This window comes from Lathyrus oleraceus, chromosome 4 (assembly GCF_024323335.1).
Source record: "Lathyrus oleraceus cultivar Zhongwan6 chromosome 4, CAAS_Psat_ZW6_1.0, whole genome shotgun sequence".
Lineage (NCBI taxonomy): Eukaryota > Viridiplantae > Streptophyta > Magnoliopsida > Fabales > Fabaceae > Lathyrus > Lathyrus oleraceus.
The window spans coordinates 144,685,795-144,699,028 of record NC_066582.1 but is presented as its reverse complement, the minus strand read 5'-3'; positions in this window follow the sequence as shown (position 1 = coordinate 144,699,028).

Here is a 13,234-nt window from a genome sequence, read left to right as displayed (position 1 = left end):
GGGACATTTTTAAGCTTGGGGTCATCTTCATTTGACAAATACATCAAAAGTTATATCTCATTGATCCTCAGTTTAGTCAGATGACTTAACTGGTCAATTTTTCAAGGCCAAACTTCCAATCTTGATGAATAAATGATTGAGGGGCCTCAAATAGGCTCATATATTAATAAAATGATAAATTAAAGAACTTCCCTTGATTAAATTTGATCAGAGATTGAGATTGCTTCATGGGCAAGGCACAATCAAAGCATAGTGAATTTAGGGTTTCCTTGGGAAACAATCCTCAAGCCCTTTGGGTTTTCTTGATGAAATTGACAAACTGAGATACTTGGGAGACATATATGATGATTAGTATCTTTGTGGACCATTGTCATTCTTTTTCTCATCTTCATCTAGCTATTTCATTGGGATTAGGAGCATTGTGGAGCATATGATCACTTGAGCTTCAAAACAAAAAGAGTTAGTGACATATTTTTGTGCTTTTGGTTAGTAATAATATACAATACAAGCATGCTTGGTGGTCTCAAAACACTCAAACAAGTCCTAACCCTAGGGTTAAGGAGCCAAACATTCTATGATCCTTGAGGCAATGCACTTGTGCAATAAGATGATGCCATGAGGGATCTTAGGGTCAAAATTAGGGTATTACACTAGTGTGTGAAAGATACAGAGAGAATATGATGCCAATACAGGTGATTAGCAAATATTTAGGAGTCAGTCTACGCAACCTTGTTGTAGTATGCTTTCAGAACAAATCCTACTTCAATTAGGTCTTTTGAGGGTTGTAACGTGGCATGGTTCACTGTTTTTTGAACAAAAAGATATAAGGCTCAAATTTTGTTTTAAACCACCCCTTCTTCATGATGATCTCCAATCCTATGTCCAGTTAACTCAACACACACATTCAACTTTTAACAAAGTTCAATGGTGTAAAGATGAAGATCCAAGATTCGCTTGAAATGGTGGTCACCTTATTTTGCTCTTCATGGATGTCGGTGCCCCTTTGATTCTTGATATGGTGGTCACTGAATATTATTTTGTTTCGTATAGGGTTTTCGTTACCTCTTTTGATTTTTGTTTTGATCTCTAACTTTTGCCTGGACCGCTTCTTGAAGTTTTGGTCCATCGGGATTGCCCTAATTTTTGCCTAAGTCGCCTCTTTGGGTGTTCGACTTAGCGGGCTCTTTCTTTGATTTTTTATTTGGAAAATTGTGGCAGCCAAGTTATTTGTCATTGAAGAACAACCAACATAGATTTTGGATTCTGTATGGTTCTTCGACACTTCAAGACGTGTGCGAAGAATAGCGTGTAGTTGATCCACAAGTGGGACGTTTCATCTTGTAAATTTTGAATGCATAGTCAAATTAACTGAATCACTACCCTGCCCCAGGTTAAATGTAAGGGTTTGTAGATCCGAAATAAACTCTTACTTCTAGGCTCGAAGTGGTCGGCTAGGGATTAACTCCTTATCTCTCCAGTGTTTAGGGATTTGAAACAATGCATGTATATCATCAGCAGGATTTTATCCAAAAGCATACTATTAGCAATTATGGGTATTTTGTTTTTGTCATCCTCCCTTCAATCTTTGCTAAGACAACAGTTTGATAAGTGAATGGGAGAAATATTTTTGTTTTTGTTATATAAATGGAAAAGATGAGTGAACACGAAAGGATTCGTTCAAAACATGCATAATCATTTCATTAATATTACCATTAAAGGAAATCAACAATGCTTGAAAGCAGATAAATACTTTAACATGCAAAGAACAAAACAAATGAAATGCAAGAAATAACCAAATGATTGACAGTACAGAGGAAGCTCTCTCGTGTCTGGTTTACTGCTGGGTTAGCCTATTTCAGAGTAGCGGTAGCTCTGCTGATTGAGACTAGCATGATAATCATCTTCAGATCTATTCTTGGAAATCTCTTCCACAGTTTGGGCTGATGGACCCGCATAGCTAGGCGAAGAAATATTGTTGATGTGAAGGCCTCGAGGCGCAAATGAGAATATTTCGGAATCAAGCAGATTCTGTACCTTGCTTTTGAGCACCTTACAGTCTTTAATTGAATGCCCTTGTGCCCCAGCATGAAAGTCACATCTAGCATTAACGTCAAATCCTGGTGGATATGGAGGGCTTACTGGTTTTAGCTCCTTTGGCACTATCATTCCTCTCTCAATTAAATACGGAAGTACTTGACTGTATGGTATTGGAAGCGGATCAATGTGTCTCTCTGGCTTTCTTGGCCTTGGTTGAGCATGTTGACACTGTCGATGTGGAAAATCTTGTCGTTTGTATGGCTACTGAGGTGGAATTTGTCGTTGATATTGAAGAGATCCTTGATTTGTAGGATACTGACCATGAGGAGAGAATGGTCTCTGATATGGAGCTTGTGGGATTTCCTGAACTGCATTAACTTCAGTTCTTCCTTTTGTGAACTAGGAATAGATTCACTCTCCATGCTCTGGCTATTTAGGGCGCACTGGATTCTTCCACTTTTAAGGTCATGCTCGATGCGTTCTCCAATTGACACCAAATGAGCGAAGTCTGATGCTGCACTGCTAATCATCCTCTCGAAGTAAGGGCTTTGTAAGGTATCCCTGAATAATTCCATCAATTCTTTGTCTAAGAGTGGTGGTTCAACGCGAGCTGCTAACTCTCTCCATCTTTGGGCATACCCTCTGAAGGATTTGCTTCTCTCTTCAGATAAGACCCTTAGCTGCATGTGATCGGGAGCTATGTCCAAATTATATTTGTATTGCTTCAAGAAGGCATTAGCTAGGTCCAACCATGATTGAATACGACTCCTTTCTAACTTCATGTACCAACTCAATGATGCCCCAGTTAAACTATCCTGAAAATAGTGAACCATTGGCTTATCATCATGGGCATGAGAGGTCATTTTGCGGCAAAACATCACCAAATGGTGCTTTGGACAACTATCCCCTTTGTACATCTCAAATTCTGGTACTTTGAATTTTGCGGGTACAACCAAGCCAGGTACCAAACACATGTCTAAGGCACTCTGTTCAACAGTATCTTGTCCTTCTATGGCCTCGAGTCTTTTCTCTAGCACGCGGCATCCTTTAGCAATCTCATCATCTTGTGGTTGTTCAGCATTAACCACTAGGCTTGTTCCATGGGAATCTGGCACGGAGAATGCAAAACTGTGATACTTAACATCATCCTGGTAAGAGGAATCTCGAACAATATGACGTTCATGTACAACAGAGTTATCAACTGGGGTTTGCACAAGCTGAGGTTGGGTAAGATCTTTTACTGTAGCTAGGATAACATTCTCAACAACTGCAGTCTGCTGAATGTTGTCTTCCTTCTTTGCTAAAACTATCATAGCTTCCACAAGTTGGTCTAGCTTATTTTTCATCGAGTCCACATCTCCTCTCAATGCAATATGACTTTGCTCCAACGGATCCATGATCTTTCAAGAGCTACTTCAAGTATGATATTAGTATCGAGAAATCAACTGCAGGTTATGGACGAAGGATGGATGAGTTTTTTTTGTGTTTATTTTTTGTGAAAAATGATATGAAATGTATGATGATGAATGCAAATGCAATGATATGTGTATGAATGTAGTGACATGTTTAGGATCACAGGTTCAAAGTGTTCTCAGATGGATCAGAATAATGGGTAAATGACGGGTATCTCTGATTAATGTAACCCCACGGGTAAGTTCTACAGTTAGTAGGTTCCTAGAGTCATAAATATTTCTTGAGGACGTCACTGTCGTGATGAAGACTCGTCGGACAATAATATCCTTAAGAAGATCTCGTCTAGGTGAGGTCTTCGTATTATCCCAACAAGGAAGGCTCCATGGGGATTCTACTACACAACTCTCGAGTCCAGGGTTCTAACAAGGATCTCAGAGTCATAGATCGAGGTTGGAAATATTACTGTAAGATAGTAATACGTCCAACGGATCTCATCTGATTGGGGCTTTCGTATTAACCCCACAAGTCTGAAACTTCGTAGGTAATACTACATAACCTCCGGATAGAGTGGGTTAAAAGGTCCCTAGAGTCATTGATCCAACTTGAGAATAGTATCATCGTGACGATGACTCGTCGGACAGTAATATCTCAAGAGAATCTCCTCTAGGAGGGGTCTTCGTATCTTCCCAACAAGGAAGACTCCTTATGGGAGTCCACTATGCAACCACCAACTTAATCTTATGGTTTTTCTCGGACTCAGGTGGAGAGCCTATCTCACAAAGTACCACTAACTAGAGAGCCCCAAATAAGACATAGCCAATAAAGCACCAAACCATAATTATGACAGAATAATAATAACAGAATAAATAACAAATAAACAAACAAGATTAACACACAATACAGAAACTGAACTAAATTAGGCTTCACTCTCTTTTTCTTGGAGCTAGTCCCCAGCAGAGTCGCCATCTGTCGCATCTCGAAAAATACGATTCCTCGCGGTGGTCGCGGAAAAAATTTATGTTCGAAAAGAGTCGCCACCGAACTTTATTTATCCCAATAAAGGGATAGGAAAATATCAATAAAACCTTTTTAATAATAGAATAATGGTCGTCGCAACCATATTCGGGTTCGGGAATGGATTACACAAGAGGAAGGTATTAGCACCCCTCGCATCCGTTGTACTCAACGGGAACCTTTTAGGTCTAATTTGTGTTTCGAGTATTAATTTATGTTTGTTTGTTATCTTTGGGTTATAAAATATTGAAAATAGAAATGGATGAGAACCTCATAAAGAAGAAAGGGGAGGTTTTTTATTAGTGTGCTCGCGAAGATACAACAATCTCCTGCCTACGTATCCCTAAATAAGGAAATCAGAGCATTCGTAGTTCGAGGAACTACGGTTGGTTGGTGTCTTTTAGTGAACAACTGTTTAGATCGTGTTCTAAAGGCTAAACTTTGGCTTTTCTACTCTCGGTGGAGGCTTAAGCATTAGTTTGTTGTGCGCATTAGAAAGGATTAAATAGTGTTCTTTCTGAAAAGAGCTTAGATCACGCGAGGGTGACAAGTTGGATTAATATGTCTGACATTTTATTTGATTGGTTTTGATCGTACGAGGGCGAGAAAAAAATATATTTGATGTGTTGAGACATTTTGTTGGATGTCGATTACTCGGATATTCGAGTAAGATAACTCATATCCTAATAGTCGAGGAGAGGAATCGAAGGCTCTAGACCATCTCCATTTTCATCCTTTATTGTGAAAGGAGTTGATAATAGTTAAGGTATTTTGAATGGATGACGATTACTCGGACGGTCGAGTAAGATAACTCGTATCCTAATAGTCGGGAAAGGGAATAGAAGACTCTAGACCACTTTCTTTTTCATCCTTAATTATAGAAAGGATTTGATAATAGTTAAGGTGTTTTGAATGGATGACGAATACTCGGATAATCGAGTAAGACAACTCGTATCCTAATAATTGGGAAAAGGAATAGAAGACTCTAAACCGCTTTTTATTTCATCTGAATATTTATGAAAATAAGGTTGTATATGGTTGACGTATTTTAGAATGAACGAGAAGTACTTGAATGACTGAGTAAAACAACTCATATTCAAGCACTTGAAAAGAGGAATTGAAAACTCAAGACCATCTCCCTTTTCGTATAGTTTATTGTGAAATGATTTGATTAATTTATTAATTTGCGGAAAAATGACAATTATTCGACTGACCGAGTAAGAGAACTCATATTCAAACAATTTAGGAGAGAAGTTGAAGGCTCAAAATCAATCTCCCATTTCATTTAGCTAAATATGAATATAATTTGATTTAATCGGGGTCTGGAAGTTTGTAGAGGAACGATAATTATTTGACTAACCAAGTAAGAGAATTTGTATTCAAATAGTCGTGGAGAAAAAATTGAAGACTCAAAGTTATCTCCCTTTTGGTTTCTTATTATAAAAGAATTTGATTTATTTGTTTTTAAGTGGATTAGAAACGACGATTATTCGATTAACCGAGTAAAAGAATTCGTGTTCAAATAATCGAGGAGAGGAGTTGAAAACTCAAAACCATCTATTTTTTATTCATAAATTAAATAGTATTTAATTGTGATTAGGTATTTTAATTTAATTTTAATAAAGAATACTCGATGTCGGATCGTGGTTTAAAATTTGTATTTTGTGAATGAATTGAATTTATTTAGTGTATCGTTCTTCCACTCGATTAAATAAAATCGAATAGGTCTCATTGTAGGAAAGCCCAAGAGTAAGCCATGTGAGGTTGATGGCGATGCTTTCAAAAAGCGATCGACTTACGAAAGGTGTTGAAATGGGCTCGATTGAATCGAGAATTGTGTGGTTTAGATGGTTTAATCATGATTTTGTATTGATGATGAAATGGAACGAAAGAAGTCGATCAACATTTAATTATCAAAATTAATTGATTAAAGTTCAGTTAAATTGTCTAATTAAGGTAATTAAAAGTAATTATCCAAATTATTAGATTAAAAATTAATATAATCCAATAATTAAGTTAATTAAAATTGATTAACAAAATTATCTAATTTGATTATAACTTTAATTAATTAATTCGATAGACGATAATATTGGGTATAAAATAATCGAATATGAATGGCCACCATGTGCTCAAGAACCGGTTTGTGCAAAATGACAATAGAATTTATGTCATATACAAAGTCAAAATGCGGGAAAAAATATTATGTTGATATATTAAAAATTTGGCGGAGTAACGACATGTAGAAGTCGAATCCATGATAAAAAAATGATTTATCGCAATGGATTTAAACAAAACTGACAACATGGAATTATTACTTTAGGATCATTGTTACCGAACCGAAAGCGAAAAAAACTTAATGGTAGTTATCATAAAATATTGCCATGGGGTGAAAAGGAACCGTCTTTGGTACAATAAAAATTAAATAACTCCACGTAAATTTATTTATAATATTCACAATTTATAAGGATGATGATATTAACTAGACTACATGACAAATAAGGACATACTTCAAATCTAGATTAGCTATATTAAAAACTATATGTAATAGTCTTAAAAACACCTTGTCAAAATAAATGGATTAATCTAAGAAATGAAGGCAAATGAAAGTTCTGGACATGCTTTAACACTAATACGAAACTGTCCTTCTTCTGCAACTTTTCTTTTTCTAAGTGTAATAATAATAAGTAGATTCAAACACCACCACTTAGGACGCTAACCAATGGTAATGATAAAGTTGAAAGAAAATCCATGATTGGAACTTACAGTATCTAGCACAAAAGCAACACCAATAGACATGATAATCCAGTCATGGTTTTAATTTAATTCTCCAATAAACATCAACAACAAGTGAATCATGCTTATACTCGAGTTCGAACACAAGCGTAGCAAGAATAAAAACTTAAAGCAACCAAGCAACGTATATGCGACGAACAAACAAACAGTAAAACCAAATCCAACAATCATAGGAAAAAAGAAACAAGGACATTCGCAAGCAAAAGAAATAATAATGACAACACAAAAATTTCCATAGAAATCGTTTTAAAGATTACCACAAGGTTGTGTTACGGCTGCAACCCGACGATGAAGTTGCTGCGAAAACGAAAGTTGTTTCCTTAGTTTCGTTGCCGGAATATGTGAGTGATGCGTAACAATGTCGTCATGGCTCGACGGATCTTGTAGTGGAGTATGGTGCGGTCGGAGATTTGCCGGTTTCATCGGAGATGGTTGTGGCGTGTTGCACGGGTGGAAGGACGTTCGTTGCCGGTGAGGTTTGGCTTGCGGTTCGGCAGTGAACAGTCGGTGGTTATGACGGTTCCGGAGAGGATGAGAGGAAGAAGATGGGTGGACGGCGGTGTCTGTGTGAGTTTCGCCAGTGGAGATGGTTGTGGCGGCGTGAGGAGGAAGAGGGAATAGTTTCTCTTTTTTTTTTCTTCGTTTTTTCTTTTGGACCAGTGGTGACCGTGAAATGAACTTTCCTCTTTCACTTTCTATTTCATTTTTTATTTGAACCGTTGGAGGAGAGAGAGACGTGTTTGTCTTTGTTTTTTTTACAGTATGTGAGTGATTGAGGAGTGTAGGTTATTGTGTATGAGCTGTCAAGAGAAAAGAGGTGTTGTCCTTTTATTATATTTTTTCATCTTACCGTTGGAAGCGATGTATTGGAGAGAGAGAGAGAGAGAGAGAGAGAGTTTTTTTAATTTTATTTATTTTCATATTTTTTAAATAATAGTATTAATTAGATCCTAAGTTTTTGATTGGATAAATGGGATAAATGTGGATTGCTAATAAAGGTCACTGATTAATTTGAACCGATGGCTTGGATTGAATTTAAAGAAACACACACTATTTAAATATATCAAAATGCATATAATGCCTTCTTTTAGATGACGTAATCGATTTTAAAACAATTTTAATCAATTGAATCAAATAAAATTCACAACTTTTTAAATAATCATGATAAAATTAAAATAATAACATGGACAATTCTATTTATTTAATCTGACTATTTTGACGAAAGAACACAATTGAAGCGACTAAAAATGAATAAAAGTCGGGCGAAAGAACACTCTCTATGATTATGATTATCTATGATTATCTATGATTATGCATTCATATGATACAAGACTTTTGAGTGCCCTTGATTCATCTGCTACTCTATCTTTGTGCTTAATTATTATTTTGCTATTACTGTCTATGTCTGATGTTTTATTCTGAGTTGATCAAGGAATATTTCATCTGCTACATTGGAAGACATTCGAAGACTGCTAGCTATTGGAGTGCTTGCTTGAATATGGATATATTTATTTGATGCCTTCATCTTCATGATGTCTGGATGTTTCTCATTTCTTATTGCTTATTTCTTATTAAAGTCCAAAGGAAAATGGGTTTCTATATGACATTCTTGTCTGTTGGATTGCATCCCATTGGTCAGATCTTTCCAACTCTTAACTTTTAATTTTTTCTTAGGGTAGTCTCTTCATCTCCTCCCACTTTCTTTAATTTCAAAATCTTTCCCTCTTTTCAAAAACCTTCTTTGCCTTGTGATTTCAAACTCAGACATGTTTTAGTGATTAGAAACTTTGGCCTTACACCATTGAATTTTCAAACTTCTTTTCTTAAATCAAATTTGTAAATAAACTTAACCATATTGACTTAAATTTCAAAAGACAAAAAGAACTAACAACCCCATTCAAATTTTTGGCCTTTGTGCCTTTTATTAAAATTTTGTTAAAATCAATTCACCAACTCCTTATCTTTGGGCTTTGTTCGTAGGCATAAGACCGAAGGTCTTGTCAATCAATGAATTATTTTCTCATCCCCACACTCTTTATTTTATCAAACATATTTTATAACCAAAACACATTCCACATAAAAAAGGGCTCCCTAGGAGTACCTAGGACACTTTAGGCGCTAACACCTTCTTTGTGTGTAACCATCCCCCTTACTTGTAATCTCTGGCATTTTATTAGTTTTGATTTGAAAACTTCTTATCTTTGGGCTTTGTTCGTACTTTTCCCTTTTCCTTTGGAAACAATAAAAGCGCGGTGGTGACTCTAGTTTTATTGAAGTTAAGCATACCCATAGCTTGATGGTCACGAATTTACCGCTACAAAAATTAAGTGGCGACTCTGCGAGGAGTAGTCCTTAGTGGGTTTAACCTACTTTTTTATGTGTATGTATTTGTATATTTGATGTTTGTTTGTATATGTTGTTTGCGTGAGATAATCTATTTGTTATGCTTGGTGAGCTCTATGTGGTGAGATAAGTTCTAACGCTAACTTGAGTGCAATTAAGATATGAGGATGGTATAGTCATGTTCAACTTGTGTGGAGTAGTCCTTAACAAGTTGGCTTGAGACCCATCTACTCAGTGGAGACCTCTTTAGAGTTATTGATGTCACACAAGTAATGTATGGATAGGAATTACTTTATTTGATTGGGGGTCCGAGAAGCTAAGGACCGTATAACATTTAACCCAACTTGGCCTATTTAGGACGTAGTGTGGAGACTGTTCAAGTGTAGACTTGATAACAGTTGTTACGCGATACTACACTCAGACGAGTTTCTCTTCAGAATATTATGGGTTGATGAGTCAATCATCCTAATTTATAATATCCGATAGATGGGATTAAGACTCGGAACTGTTTTAGAACATGATCTATAGGTTTTTATCCTTAGTACACTCCTTTGGGATGGTTCTTAACCTGACTCCATGCTCGTGACTCGCAACAAACCCTTTGATTCTCGGTTGATCCGATCAACATCAATATCAATGGAACATGGGTGTTGATAAGGTGAAAACCATAATCCACCAAAATGGATGATTGATCTGGATGATGACTTGATCCATCCCTTGACCTTTATTTGTGTTTGCCTTGTGTGTGATCCCTTGTTTGTGATTGTTGCATTCATGCGTTCATGCGCATCATAACATTCATCACAGAAGAATAAATTTCAAGGAAACTAAGGTCTTATTTGCAAATATTTCCAGACCATGGATTATGGATGAAGGAAACTAGAAGTATGGTTTCAGATGCCTGATTTGAAAGAGCTAAGGAAACTGTCATCTTTTGTAGTAGATCCCTTAGACTTCAAGCAACGTCATGGGAAGCTTTTCTCCGTGTTATCTACTGATATGGTTAAAGGACTCTTGAGTGTTTTGGTGCGGTTTTATGACCCTCTCTACCGGTGCTTCACTTTTCCCGACTTTCAACTTGCGCCTACATTGGAGGAATATACCCATCTCTTGGGTATGCCCATATCTGACAGAGTACCTTTCAATGGATTGGAGGAGATTTCCAGATCTCATGTCATAGCTGAAGCTCTTCATCTGAAGAAATATGAGATTGATGCTCATTTGGTGAAGAAAGGAGGTATTCTTGGGTTGACTTCTGAGTTCCTCATTGGTATAGCTACTGTTTTTTCTCAAGCCGGTAGAATGAGTGATTTTGAAGCTATTTTTGTTCTGCTCATCTATGGTTTAGCATTCTTCCCTAACATTGACGATTTTGTTGATGTTAACGCCATTATGATCTTCTTGATTGGAAATCCTGTTCCTACTATGTTGGGTGACATGTACTTCTCTCTGCATTTGATGAATTTTAAAGGTGGTGGGACTATTGTGTGTTGTGTACCTCTTTTGTACAAGTGGTTTATTTCACACTTGCCTCAGACACTTGTTTTCATGGAAAGCCGACAATGTCTACGGTGGTTCCAAAGACTTATGTATCTTATTAATGATGATATTATTTGGTATGCTTCTATATTGGGCAGTTTGAATATTATTGATAGTTGTGGTGAGTTCTCTAATGTGTCTCTTATTGGTACACAAGGAGGAATCAACTACAACCCTGCATTGGCTCGTCGTCAACTTGGGTTCCCCTTGAGAGATAAACCTAATAACGTTCAGTTAGAGGGTCTATTTTATCAAGAGGGTAAAGATCCCCAACTTTTGAAGAAAAGGATGGTGCATGTTTGGCATAATGCGCATAAGATGGGAAGATCCGAGCTCGGTCCATGCAATTGTGTAGCTTTGGAAGCTTACACTCTATGGGTGAAGAAGAGAGCTTTGGAGCTACAAATGTCGTACGCTTGTGAGAGACCTATGTCTATGGTTGTGGTTGAGCCATCAACTCTCCCTAACCAAGATGTAGAGGAGTTGGAAGACGCACTTGCCAAGATGAATCAAGAGAGATATATATGGGAAGAGAGGTTCCGTGCTTTGAACCAAAAGCATGAGGAGTTGCAGCTTGAATCGAAAGACAAGGACGCACTTATTGAAATTCTTGAAGACCGTGCAGTGAAGAGACAGAGAGATCCAGAGGGTTTAGTTTCCTCTAGCATGCCTCCATCTTCCGGTGCTTGGAAGAAGATTGTTGATTAGCTTGTCCTCGAGAATGCTCAGATGAAGATATCCTTTGAGTCCAAGATTCGACGCATCCGTAGGAAGTATACTCCTTTGACTAGATCTTCTGATGCAGTTGCTAGGGATCCTTAGGATGACATTTTCCTTTTTCTCTTATATTTGTATTTTGGTATCTGAAATTGTACTCAGTGTAGTCCTTCCAAATTTTATGAATAAAAAGAGATTTCGCGGTCAATTGAATTATTATTGTTGATTATTATTATATTTTAGAAATAAGACTTCATATATTCCTTGAAATTAAAAACAATAAAAAACATTGCATTTCATGCATCATTTGCATAACAGGGTTCTTCCGCCAGGTGTCTTATCAGTTCTTCTTATGTGTATCAGCCAAGCTGACTCACCACTACAACACTCGAGCTAATCCACTGCGAAGAATGGAGCACCTAGAGCAAGAGAACCAAGAGCTGAAGGATGAGATTGCCAGACTTACGACGCTGATGGAATTCGTGATTGCTGCTCAGAACCAACCGTCATCTTCTCCTGCAACTCCTCCTCCTCAAAGGACTGTCATTTCCGAGATTGCTTTGCCATCTGTAAATATTGCTGCTGTCAGCCAGTCTGCTCCTGCTATGCCTGTTGGATTCCCTTGGGGAATTCCACCAAACTCCGTGCCTGAAGGGTATGTGCCCACTTTTGTTTCTCTGTCGGCATCTAGCCCGATCATGTCAGTGCCTCCTCCTATCATTGACACTCTTCCTCGTGTCGAGGAGACCATCTACCATTCTGAGCCGTATGAAGGTCCAAATGTATATGAGAAGATGGATGAAATGAAGGATTCATTTCTTGAGTTGCGTAAGGAGTTTAAGACTCTTAGGGGAAAATAATCATTTGGCAAGAGTGCTGATGAACTCTATTTGGTTCCCAATGTTAAAATTCCGGTGAAATTCAAGGTCCCAGACTTTGAAAAATACAAAGGGAATACCTGTCAATTGAGTCATCTCATTATGTATGCCTGGAAAATGTCTACTCAAACTGATAATGATCAGCTGCTGAAGCACTACTTCCAAGAGAGTTTGACTGGAGCTGCCTTGAGATGGTACATGGGCCTAGACAGTGCTAGCATTCGTACTTTCAATGACTTAGGTGAGGCCTTTGTCAAGCAGTACAAGTATAACATTGATAGGGAGCCAGATAGAGATCAGTTGAGGTTGATGTCTCAGAAGGATAAGGATATGTTCAAACAATATGCTCAGAGATGGAGAGAGCTTGCTACTCAGACTAGTCCACCTTTGGAGGAAAATGAGATGGCCAAGATTTTCCTGAAGATGTTGAGTTCATTTTATTATGAAACATATGATTGCAAGTGCCCCTAATGATTTTAATGAGATGGTAAACATGGGGA